At 37.5% G+C, this 13,392-nt stretch overlaps 1 long non-coding RNA gene across 2 annotated transcripts; it reads left to right on the forward strand.

Moving 5' to 3' along the window:
• The first annotated feature begins 9,914 nt into the window (after nt 1-9,914).
• On the forward strand, nt 9,915-13,392 carry LOC311297666. 2 transcript variants are annotated; one of them, XR_014628861.1, is made up of 4 exons: nt 9,915-10,544; nt 11,872-11,941; nt 12,037-12,202; nt 12,965-13,392. It is a non-coding gene; the product is annotated as an uncharacterized lncRNA (long non-coding RNA). The 2 variants fall into 2 exon arrangements; XR_014628862.1 differs by lacking the exon at nt 9,915-10,544 and adding an exon at nt 11,008-11,062.

Consider the following 13,392-nt stretch of genomic DNA (forward strand, 5'->3'; position numbering starts at 1 on the left):
ATGATGTCAAATCTGACGTGTCTGCAAAATTTGGGGGATTTTTCTCTTTCTTTAATCTTTTCTTTCATTTTCCATCACCACTCCATCTTAAAGTCAGAGACTGCGAGACATGGGGATGGAAACCACTCACCCCTGTGGTTATTTTTAGATTTAAAAACAAGCCCCCACATGGAACAATGAAGCCCTGCTCACAGCCGCTGGAAGATGTGATGTAGGTCACTTGTAAATCATACTGTACATTACATTAAGGTCAACAGATAGGCGTAATAAAAAATCTTCATGTGGTGGACAGAGTGTAACTTTCTCAAAAGGTCTCTACTGTGAAAAGTCAAAGTACACAACATAATCAAAAAAGTGATGTTCTTCCTGTCTTAAAGGGTAACTCTCGCCAAAATTTAACCTATAGGCTCTTTTCGTGTAAAAGCATAATTAGAATGGAAACGCCACTTTTAAGATTGACCGTATTTTCGTTTTGTCAAAATGCCTTTTGAATGGGAGTGCATGGGGCACTTCTATGATAGCATCAAAATCGCTATTTTTAAAACACTAAGAAGGCTCGATACAACATAAAACTTCGCTCGAAGTATCACCAGGGGCTCTACACATGAACGTGAGCATTGACTACATTGTTTGTGTACACAAAGTTTACTAAAAAGCAAGATTTCGTACGACTCACTTTATCAGTTAGTGTTTCCGGTGGCTGGAATTTTGTCAGTCAAAAGTAGTCGATCTCCGAATGCAACGTAACTTGAAGAGAGTAAAGATGAAAGCTTGTTTCCATATAAACTCACGGATATTTTTTTAAGTTATCATTCAATTTCATTGAAATTACAAGTTTATGACATTTCCTCATATGGAGTCAGTTCATTACGTTGCATTCGGAGATCGCAACGTGCATTCGATGTTCTCAGTGCTGGAGTTCATGTGTAGAGCCCCTGGTGATACTTCGAGCAAAGTTTCATGTTGTGTCGAGCCTTCTTAGTGTTTTAAAAATAGCGATTTTGATGCTATCATAGAAGTGCCCCATGCACTCCCATTCAAAAGGCATTTTGACCTAAAACGAAAATACGGTCGATCTTAAAAGTGGCGTTTCCATTCTAATTATGCTTTTACACAAAAGTTTGACTCGGGTAGATTAATATATATTATATATATACATCATCTGTGAAAGGCATAGGACCATAAAATGTTCGTCCAATCATTCCATTCGGTTAGACAGACGTCAGTCACCGAGCACCGCAACCGAAACATCAGCCACCTTTTACAGTTCGTCCTGAACCAAAAAAATGAGCTTATGCTGCATTCACACCATGGGCCCTATTTTAACGATCTGAAACGCAAGTGTCAAAGCGCAAAGCGCAAGTAACTTTGTGGGCGGGTCTTGGCGCTGTTGCTATTTTCCCGGCGGGATAAATTACTCTTCTAAATCTAAAAGGGGTTGGTCTGAAGTAGCTTCATTATTCATAGGTGTGGTTTGGGCGTAACATGAAATAAACCAATCAGAGCGACATCTCACATTCCCTTTAAGAGCAGGCGCGCTTGTTCTAAAGCGGATTCCTATTATAACGGCGGATTTGCCAGGCGCGCGCCAGGAACGGTTCAAGGCCGAGGAGACCGACGTTCTCGTCAGGGACGTTGGGGATGGAGAAACACACCCAAATTAACTTCGGTTAAACAGACGTATGATAATTTGGGTAAATGTGTAAGCTAGATGTATGCTTTTATAATAAAATGTCTATCTATCTATCTATCTATCTATCTATCGTAATAATGTATGATTTGCAAAAATAACTGCTGCGTCTGTGTGTAGATGAGAGAATCAAAGTGTATGGGCGTTGTGCACACGCTACATTGGTTAAGGCCAAGCATGCGCCCTTAAAATAGTATATGAATAACATGCGCAACGCGCCACTGACTTTAAACTGGTTTTTTTTAGGTCAGTGGCACAATTGTTTTCTAAACCTGTAAAATAGCATGAGGGAACGTTTGCGCCGGAACACGCCTCCTCTTTGCGCTGAACCGCCCCGGGGAGCGCAAGTGTATTTCTTAGTTAACCGACGTGCGTCTGTGGAGGGAAAAGTCCGCTTTGCGCGGGTGCAAAATAGGAATGATACATGCGTCGGTGTACAAAGTCAATTGCGCTGGGTGCAAGATAGGGCCCCATAACTACTGTAATTTGGAAGAGATGGAACCCTGACTTTATACTCAGAGTGGTTAGTGACTTGAACTTATGCACTTCAATGGCAACGCTATCAACGCTGAAATTAATCTGCAGCAGTCAGGCGATACAGGTCAGTGCTCTTTAAGTTGTTTATGTTCATTATTATTGTAATGTTATGTGTTTTGAGACATGAGGTAGTTTAATGCCGTCTCTCATCTCATGATGCTTTGCTAACTCTGCTGTGCGCGTTCATGTGTTTTGGGGGAGGCCTGGTTTTGGAGACGCTTTGAAGGGAGGTTGGGATTTCATGCTTTCAAAGCTAGCTTGCTATTGCTAGCCATTCCAAAAATGACAAAAAGTAAGGTATTTTATTGAACCGAAAAATTGTCATCTGTTCCTCTCTAACAGAGTTAATTGTAAAGCATTGTCTATTGTGAAGGCTTATTTCATTATGGTTGTTGTAAAGCTGTGCTGGAATATATTTTCAAGGAAGTACTGTAGGCTAATGGGTAATTAATGGGTAAATCTACAGTAACGTCTTTAGCTAGTCAGCTTGAGATCCTTTCCATCTAAACTATTTTTAGTTATAAGAACCTTGCTATTTCAAAATAAATGTCTGAACACACCTTATGACTAACTAAATATTCCTGTTGCAAATTAATAAATTACTGTTCCTCTTTCATTTATATTGAAAAGCAAAAACAAAGCTTTCAAATGATCTATATAGTTTCAAATTGTATATAGTGTCAACATTACTTTAATTTTAGACTAAGACATTATTGTTTTAAATATGTAATGGCAAATGGCGGGACGGTGATAGTTCAGGGGAAGTAAAAGTAAGACAAAAAACGCGACAACTTTCATAAAAGTGGTGCATATGACTTGTGTGTTACTTTGCATGATTTTGAGGCATATGGTGGCTGTGTGTGAGGAACAAACCAAAATTTTAATCATTATTCCTCTCTCCATCTCCATAGAGAATTCATGAAAAAATAAAATAAGAGTTCATAAATCTTTTGATTTGAATCTTCTCACAGTGAAATTGTTGAGGTGAGGTTCACAAATCGAACTGATCCGGTTCTCATGTGAATGTGGAATGACATTAGGGTGACTAACCGATGTCAGAATTCTTCCTTCAGTATAAAAAGAAAGCAAACAACAGTAGGGATGAATGCAATTTAACAATGCTTCTACATTTTAAGTTAAATAAGAATTTATTTTAGTCCTCTATGGAATAACTTTATATTTCTGAATACCAGATGAGAAGTTTTAAGCAATTAAAATATGTGCATCGCTTTAACTACTAGATTTATATTTCCCAGTGCTAAATGAATGTGTAACAACATGTCAGTGCTAATACGTAAACTGAAGGTAGGAAATTTAAAATAACATTGATGACGTTTACAAATTTTGCATTGGTTCAAATGGCAATTTAGCCTATACTGTACGCTACTCTTTCCATCTAAACGTATCTAAGATCTAACACACTTTGGGTTCAGTTGAATGGGGGACAGCGTGATTCAGAAGAGTTGCCGACATCCGCTACGCTCAAAGTCCCTTCCATGGGGGCAGACACACAATGCCCCCCTCTATCTGTCTGTGCACGATACTGAATACTGAAATGACTCACCCATGCTGTTTAACAACTTCTCTTGACATTTGAGGTCTTTTTGCTCCTCATCATTGCACACTGAGCTGAGCTGTGGTGACACTCTCAAATACATTCAATGTGAATGCGTCTAACCACACGTTCAAAGACCTCGACAATGACATCAACGTTTCTGCAACTTTTCTCAAATGTCTCTTTTTTGTTTTTTAGGCCTGGTATTCTATTTGACTGCACACACAAAAAAAGTATTTGGACACTAAGGTCACACTTACAAATATATAATGCAATTGCATTAAATAACAAAATATAAAACCAACTAGTATTTATAAAAAAAGAAATAAAAAAAGGTCTTACAACATGTATACTGTTCAAAACTGATACACTTTCTGTTTGTTCAACATTAATAGAACACATCCAACGTTAATGTAATGACTTCATATGTCAACTAAAAACTCTACTAAATAATTTTTTTTTTTTTTTTTTTTACTTACCATTTAGTGTTATTGAAATAATATAAAAAGAATAATTTTATGAAAATTATGAATATTCAAAATGGGCTTTTCATGTAGTTTTGACTAAATTGAGCGCTCTGACTGACCTGAGAAACGTTTTCCCTGTTAGTATTTCAGCAGTTATTATGTGTGTCTCATATTTCTGTTGACTGAACCAGCATTCTTTCTTTTCAGTGAATTGTCCAAACAGATTTGCAAAACAGGCTGATTCAGATTCATTCAGACCGCTCTCTCACTGAGGGGCCATTTCAACAAAACAAAAATTTATCTTGTTTTGATCCTTCATTTCGTTTCCAGGGGCATGAAAACACAAAACTTTCAAAGTGGCATTTTTTTTTAAACGAGACCGTTATTATCTTCAAGTAAACTACAAAAACACAAATCTGACGCCATGCGCATGCGTAGTGTTTCTTTACAAAATGACATCGCCATCTACTGGCCTGGCAGCAGAATACGATGTTTAAATCGTTTTGACAGTGACGTGATATTGACACAAATCATTTACCATTGCTAAATAAAGATATTTATGGATGATTGTTTCCACCATGAAATAAAAAAAAATTAAAAAAGGTAAATCAGATTTTTTGTTTTATCACACAATTTACTTTTTTCACACAATTTTGCGAGATACTGTATGCACTGTAAGAATTATGAAATGAAAGTTGCAATTACCTTTTTTATTTTCTTTATTCAATGGCAGAAAAAAAAATGGCAAGATGTAAACTCAGAATTATGAGGGGGAAAAAGTCAAAATTGTGAAATGTAAACTTGATAGTACGAGTTTATAACTTATTGTGTGATATAAACTTGCAATTGAGGGGGAAAAAGTCACAATACCTTTTTTGATTTTCCGTGGTGGAAGCACCCCTTTGCTGCACATCACCCCCACTAAATAAGTTCTGAGAAATGAACAGGAAAGATCTCGAAAAGAAGACAATTCAGCATCTAATACAGTGAAATTCAGACAATTTTAAGTGTGATTTGAATGGCCAAAAGTGTTTTGGGGCCACTTTACGTCCTATTTCTACATACGCTCCATGTATCTTCAAGTATTTATGTATTTAGACTTTGTATATCCAATATCTTTTCAAGACGGGTTTTTCCCATACGGACAGATTGCACCCTTGAGACCATTTTACCAAAAGCCAAGAAAGATTTCAGAAACCCAATCCCCTGATTTCCTGTCCACAATCTGAATCTATCCCACACCATCATCCTTATGCCATCCGTATTTACGTGGCTAGCGGAATAGTGGGATTCCTGCACGTGTGGGAATCTGGGCCGTAGACCAAAGCTGCAGTTTCCAACCACACAATCCCCCGCCAGTGAAGGAAAACAAGGAAAACTGGCACAAAAGATCCTTTCTCTAAATGAAAGCGTTATATTTTAAACAAATAAAACTCCCACTTCAGTGAATACGCTCGTTTCACATTCATTTCTTGTAAAAACACTCAATCTCTGTCAAGATCTGTTTATCAAAATCTGTATTTTAATAAACCATTTGTGTATGTTTCAAGGTGACACTAATCTCAGTGTCAATGGGAATGTAAAAGATGAAGAAGGCCATTGGCTTGGAAGAAATTGCAAATGGAACAGCAGTTCAAACATGCTGTCATTGACTTATTTGTTTGAAATGTGTGTCTTGTGCTGGCAGGCTTATGAATGTGCCTGTTTAAACAACCCAATTGTAGAGAAACATTGCTGAGGTCTGAGGTAAAGCCACTCTCACCAAACATGGGGGAGGAAGAGAAATGGGCCCAGAATAACTGATCCCTCCTTCAAATCATTGCTCTCCATTACCTCTCCACTTCAAAATGACTTCCACCTGCTCAGCTGGTTAAAATGTTTTGATGATCTATACTGTCTTGTAGTAGAATGGACATTTTAACATCTGTGCTGCCCTTTGGAGTTGCGCTCAGTAATGTTTTTGCGCAGCCGAAATGACACACGTCTTATACTGACACCTAGTGGCGTGGAGGCAGCATCGTGCAACAGTGGCGTTTTTTATTTACCGAACTCCGTTACACATGCTTAATACAGAACAATGCATCATTCATTTATATTTTTACACGGCTCCCTGCAATACTCAATTCTGATTCTTCAATCGTGGCATCTAGTGGTCTATTATTGTACGACAACAAGCACTACAACTGATAACAAAACGCTCAAGCGGGTACTGCGAGTCGTTTTGTGGTAATAAAATACTTATACTTACAGAAGTATAAAAAAGTAGCTGCATAATAAGTGGGATAATACACAGGTGGGTCTTGTATCACCCTGGACACTATGTATCACTGTACACTCCATTAGCCTTGCCGCGCCAGTTTGGGAACCACTGAGATAAAGTCTTCATGTAAAATAATATAGCTTTTACTTATTATGCTACTGACATGACTGGAGTCTTTGTGAGTTGATATTTTGTTTTCAAAAGCAAATTTTTAATGAGGGAATGTTTACTGAATATACATACCTTTAAGCCAGTAAATGACAGAACAAAATCAGACAGTGTTCTTGGACAAGAGAAAGGAAGTTGTCACAATAGTTCCTGTGCAGCCCGCAGTTCTTTCCAGAGAAAGTTTCACATTCCCTTTTTTTAAGGTGGACAAAATATTTGCTGAACAGAGGGACAATGGTTGATTGCAAATACACATACTTCCTTACTGGGCAGAGTGATTTAGATATAATTGAGGCTACAAAAACATTCATGCATAGTCACTGTATGTATTCAAGATAAATATTAGCTATGCAATTAACCTTAGCAAGTAAAAGGCGTTATCCATTTTAGTGGTGTCTAGATGTAATTTCCACCACTGTCATTTCCATCACACAATGTTATGAAACTCAATACATAATTTGACACATGATGGAAATGATACTGTGATGACAATTATCACAACTCGCAGAAAAAAAAGAGAGAGAATTCTCCTGATTCATATAGACATTTGGATATTGTTAGCAGACAAAAAAAGAAATACTATAGTGAGAGTGAAAGGAAAAATAGTTCATTTTAGCCAAAGATATTTCAGTTCTGTTTAATCATGAAAAATGTAACCTAATACTATAGGTTGGGTAAATTCAGCTTAAATTCCGGTACCTGACCATATAATGTTTCCCATTGTATTACTTTAATTTAACATACAACCATACCTCTTTCACATTGCCATATAAATACTGTCAATATTGATAATAGTGTGTTAGTGTATAGTATGAAGTATGCAGTGTTTTGAGTGTTTTTAGCACGTTTAGTGGTTGGTAGGGTGTTCTGTGTAGCACAAACACTGTGGAATGAGTAATGCACTAAAATTGTATTTAAACAAACACCTAACATTCTGCATTCATACCCCGTTCTACCTTATGTGCTACTGACGTGTATTGTTGATCCCTTTAAAGGCCCACTGAAGTGCCTTGAAACGTGCAGTTATTCAATGTGTTTCCGTAATTTCCAATGAAACAGTAAAACAGGGCGGGACATATAGAACAGCTCCTCCCCCTTTTTTAACAGCCAATAGCGTTTCGTTTATACAACAGAAAGCTCGGCCAGAGCTGTTAAGCTCTGTAAAGCCGCAGTTTCCTCCTAATCTCTTACTCCTCCATATCGCTTTAAAGGGATACTCCACTTTTTTGGGAAATAGACTCATTTTACAACTTGCCCCAGAGTTAAAGAGTTGAGTTTTACCGTTTTCGAATCCATTCAGCCGATCTCCGGGTCTGGCAGTACCACTTTTAGCATAGCTTAGCATAGCTCATTGAATCGGACAGGACCATTAGCATCTCTCTCAAAAAAATGAGCAAAGAGTTTCGATATTTTTCCTATTTAAAACTTGACTCTTCTGTAGTTACATCGTGTACTAAGACCGACGGAAAATGTAAAGTTGCGATTTTCTAGGCTGATATGGCTAGGAACTATACTCTCATTCCTGCGTAATAATCAAGAAACTTTGCTGCCGTACCATGAGTGCAGCAGGCGTAATGATATGACGCAGCGCCTGATAATAGTCCCCAGCTCAGTAACTTCCAACGTGACCGGGACTAAGTTTGTCTAACCTATTAGACCTATTTCCAGGCGCTGCGTCATATCATTACGCCTGCTGCACTCATGGTACGGCAGCAAAGTTTCTTGATTATTACGCAGGAATGAGAGTATTTCCAGAGTATTAGCCTATTTCCAAAAAAAGTGGAGTATCCCTTTAAAATCTAGCATTCTGTGCAGAATTCAAATGTGTCCGATATGTTTTGTGGTCCGACTCGGGCATATGATCCGCTCTGTGCTATCGTGTCTCTGGACCGGAGCAGACTGTGCGCACTACGGCGGTTTGCGTGACATTAACGTGAAACCAGACTTCATTCGCCCCGATGGAAAGCATATGTGCACTGTCTGAATCGCTCCCTATCCCCTATATAGTGCAGTATGTGCCAGTCACCATGTAGAAAATAGTAAATGTGTGAACAAGTGACCGATTTTGTAGGGGGGTGACCAATAATGTAAGGGGCGGGACTCTTTATATTCTAAGAGTATTTGATTGGACAGAAAATCTGATGAGAAGCTCATCAAAAAAAATCATTGATCCATATTGGTGGAAGTGAGAGGCTGTACATTTTGAATGCTTATATCTTCTAAATGTAAATTTTGTCATTGTTTTAAAGCACACTGCAGATAACAGTAAGGCTAAGATATTCATACTTAAAGCCACAAAACTTCAAATTTGATTTAATGTGGACTTTAAGGCCTGCTTATTTTAGACAGGCCCGTGAAATATTCAGTAACTTCAATCTGCAATAAAACCTGATGTCATCTGGAAGGTCACTGAATGTTTGGTCAAGGGAAAAGCTGTGCACCCACTGTGAGTTATTTTGAGATCTTGAGACGCTGCAGTCCCTCCTCCGTGCGGCTCACACACTTTGCATCCAGCACACAACAATGGGCGCAGGATGCTGTGGTCAGCGCTTTGTGTGCAGTGTGATCTTCACACCACTGCGAGTGGAGAGACCGTGACGTGGGTGGGTCAAGAGCTCAGCACAACACAGCTATGAATTTGACACCCGTTTCCACAGGAACAAACACTCTGACCCGACGTGCTAAGATTGCGCAGGTGTATTTATAATGTGTTTACTTATTTTTTATTAAAATGCCACAACGTTTGATTCACAAGAGCATTCTGATGGCATGACGAAACAATACGAAGATGAAAGATACCACTGAAAACAAACCTATTCAGTAAGGCCACACTGACATTAAAGCAAGAATTCAATTAGAACTGGCAAACTGAGTGGGCCTAGTAGAAATACAATAAACAGGGCATTGAAATGGACACGCTGACATCATTTACTCACCCTCATTTCGTTCCAAACATTTATGACGGTTCTTATGAACTTTTTTGTTTTGCCCCCACAATGAAAGTCAATGCGGTCCAATGGTGTTTTGTATTGTTTTGACTTTCATTGTTTGCTAGTTGTGATAACATGAGAGCAGTGGGGTAAAGTATTTGAGTAAATGTAATTAGTTGCTGTTCTTAAGTATCTTTTTTGGCTACTTTGTAGTTTTACCGAGTGTCAAAGATATTAGCAACTTTTATTCTCTATGTTATGGGTGTGTGTGTGTTTTCTTTTCTTTGTATCTCTTCACTGTAACAAATTGCTGTAGATTCTACAGCAAAATTCTACAGAAATTTATTGTTTTATCATTTTACAAGTTATTACTGTAATTCGCAATGCATTATGGGTCAAAAAGAGTATTACAGTTGTTAACAGTATATTTCCCTGTCAACTGTAAATTGATTTACAGGTAAGAGGTGTTTTCACTGTAGTTCATAGGTTTTACAACAATTTACTGTGATGTGGCATTATGGGATTGCGCGGGCAGAATACAGGTTTGAAAACTGGTGGACTGGAGCAGGGCAAGAAGAGTTGAAGATAAAAGGCACTATTTACTCAATTTTTGGTAAGTTAACTTAAATTTACGTCCATAAATATTACAATCGAATGTATTACTTAATGTTGTTTAAGCTATTCATATTTTAAACAGAATTCATAACATAGGCATGTCAGATGCAATTAATTTTATCGACTTGTTAACAACTGCGTGTTATCAGGACATTTAGTGGGATGTAAAAGTGTTTGATTCCAATACTTTTTTCCCCCGAAACGTTACGTTTATTTAGTAAAGGAATGTGTCTTTAATTTTAAATTTCTTGTTTCAGGCGAGGCATAGAATCGCGACGGGGCGCGCCATAACAGTGGTGAGACGAAGCTGAACGGTTACAAGGTAAAACCATCGTAAATGTTATGGACGAATGCTGCATTTTGTTACCGTTTTATTTTCATTTGCTCTCGAGAGAGTATTTTTAGAGCATTAAGCATTTGCAGTTTGGCAGACAAGACAAATCCACTGAAGTGTTGGTGAGACAAAACTATACGCATGTGCTTTAGCTTTCTTGACGAAAAACATTAGAATAGGCTATATATGATATTAACATCGTTGGATGCTGCTATTTTCTCATTTATTTCACCCGTTTTGATTTCTTATTGAGAGCATGTAAAACCAGTGTTTAACAAAGGCCTGCGTCATAACTAAATTTAACGCAAAGCAATTTGCTGCGACCAATGATATAGGAATGTAAGTGGGATGTAAAAGTGTTTGATTCCAATATTTTCCCCCCCGAAACGTTACGTTTATTTAGTAAAGGAATGTGTCTTTAATTTTAAATTTCTTGTTTCAGGCGAGGCATACGGGGGTGTAGAATCGCGACGCCTAACAGTGGTGAGACGAAGCTGAACTGTTAGGTAAAACCATCGTAAATGTTCTGGACGAATGCTGCAGTTTGTTACAGTTTTATTCGCCTTTGCTCTCGATAGAGTATTTTTTAGAGCATTTGCAGTTAGACAAGACATAATTACTTAAGTGCTGTTGAGACAAAACCAGTGTTTAACAAATCCCTGCGTCATAACTAAATTCAAAATGACTGGCAAAAGATTTGAAAGTTCATTTTATTTTCTGTTCAAAGTTCCCATAGTTATCGTTTTATTAATATAACTTGAACCTAAATCTAAATGAGAAATGTATCGCTGTAAATTGTGTCAACATGAGAGCAATACCATTGTAGGTTTTACTAAGCATATGAAAGCAGTAATGTTCCACACTGCTGTTTTACCTGTGGTGTACCTGACTGTTCCTGTGCATTTACAAAATTTGCAGCTTTTAAGTCTCATCTATAGAGACCATACAGGTTATCAGAAGTCTCGTAAAGGTGCCAGCTTTGACCAAATAGACACAACACTGATTTGCCAGATTGGATATTGTCATTTCACATGTACAACTCTGAATGACTTAATTAGGCATTTATTGATGAGGGCAGGGAAATAAAATGCCCCTTTAAGAGTTGTGAGAGGACATTTAGTGTAAAATCCACATTTGCATCTCATATCTCAAGAACACACAAAAACAGTCCACATGAGCTTCTAAATGAAGCAGTTTTTGCAAACCTGCTACAACGTGTGTTAGCCCTGTACATCTCAAGATTCTCATATACTGCATTTAATTACATTGTCATTGTCATTTACATTTTTTTCCTTTTCTTTTTTTCTTCTTTTAGATGTCAGCAACAGCAGCTGATGTGGAAAAAAGTTCTACACTTCCAGACTCTCCGAGACTGATTGTCTTAGGTAATGTATGTTCCAAAATCTTTAAATTACTTAATACATTTTGCCTGTTGTATTTTAGCATTTTATAAAGTGTTTCTTATATTTAATATTTTTAGGTGAAATTCTCACTGCAACCCAGTGGATGCTGAGTATTGAGGGTCAAGTGGTTATGAATCCACACCCCAATTTTATGGCTGGATTTGCTGCTTAGTTTGCAACTTACTACAACTTTAATCTGGTGTACCAGCACGAGGCATCCTGCACACTTGAATTTGTTCAAAGGTAACAGTTTACTTAAAAGATAAATGTGTATATGTTAAAGGAGTAGTTCACCCAAAAATTTAATTTCTGTCATTAATTAACTACTGACTGTTCATTTTCGGAACACAAATTAAGATATTTTTGATGAAATCCGAGAGGTTTCTGAACCACACATAGGCAGCAAAATCATTGCAACTTTCAAGGTCCAGAAAGGCAGTTAAGACATTGTTAAAATAGACCATGTGACTACAGTGGATCAACCTTAATGTTATGAAGCCACGATAATACTTTTTGTGCCAAAAAAACCCCAAAATAACGACTTTATTCAACAATCTCTTCTCTTCTGTGTCAGTCTCTGACGCTGTTAATGTAGTAAACACAGTGCGGCGCTTCCAGGTTTTACGTTAGAACAAAAAGTATTCTCATCACTTCATAACATTAAGGTTGATCCACTGGAGTTACATGGACTATTTTAATGATGTTTTTACTACCTTTCTGGGCCTTGAAAGTTGTAATGACGTTGTGGTCTATGTGTGGTTCAGAAACCTCTCTGATTTCATCAAAAACATCTTAATGTGTGTTCCTGAAAATGAATGAAGGTCAGTAGTTAATTAATGACAGATTAATGAGTAATTAATTACAGAAATGTAATTTTGGGGTGAACTAACCCTTTATAATACATTAGTAGTGCAGCGAATGCTTATTGTAAAGTGGTATATTTTCATTAGTCTGCACATGATCCTAAAGCTTCTGCTTGTGTTTTTCTGACTGATTTTTGTGCAGATGTTTTGTTGGAATCAACCCATCCACTGGTACCAAGACAGTCAAAAAAAGTGGAAAGACCTCAGAGAAGAGGAACAACACAGTCAATCCTCATGTGTCTACTCTTCTCAAAAGGCTAACGGACTTTGAGTGGTTAAGCATGTACTGTAAGTTGTCAAATGTATATAAACAAAAAAACTACAGGAGGAGATGTTTTAAATGTTTTAGAGGGAATGTTGTCAATCACCAGCATTTGCGTTGTTTATCACAAACATTTATACAAAAAATAAAAAAGGAGAAATGTGAGTTTTAACAGGAGATGTGAGTTAACCATAATGCCATTCTGTTGACTGAGCTTAAAGGGTTAGTTCACCCAAAAATGGAAATTCCGTCATCATTTACTCACCCCCATGTTGTTCCAAACCTGTATGAGATTCTTTCTTCTGCTG

This window comes from Rutilus rutilus (genome assembly GCF_951802725.1).
Source record: "Rutilus rutilus genome assembly, chromosome: 9".
Classification (NCBI taxonomy): Eukaryota; Metazoa; Chordata; class Actinopteri; order Cypriniformes; family Leuciscidae; genus Rutilus; species Rutilus rutilus.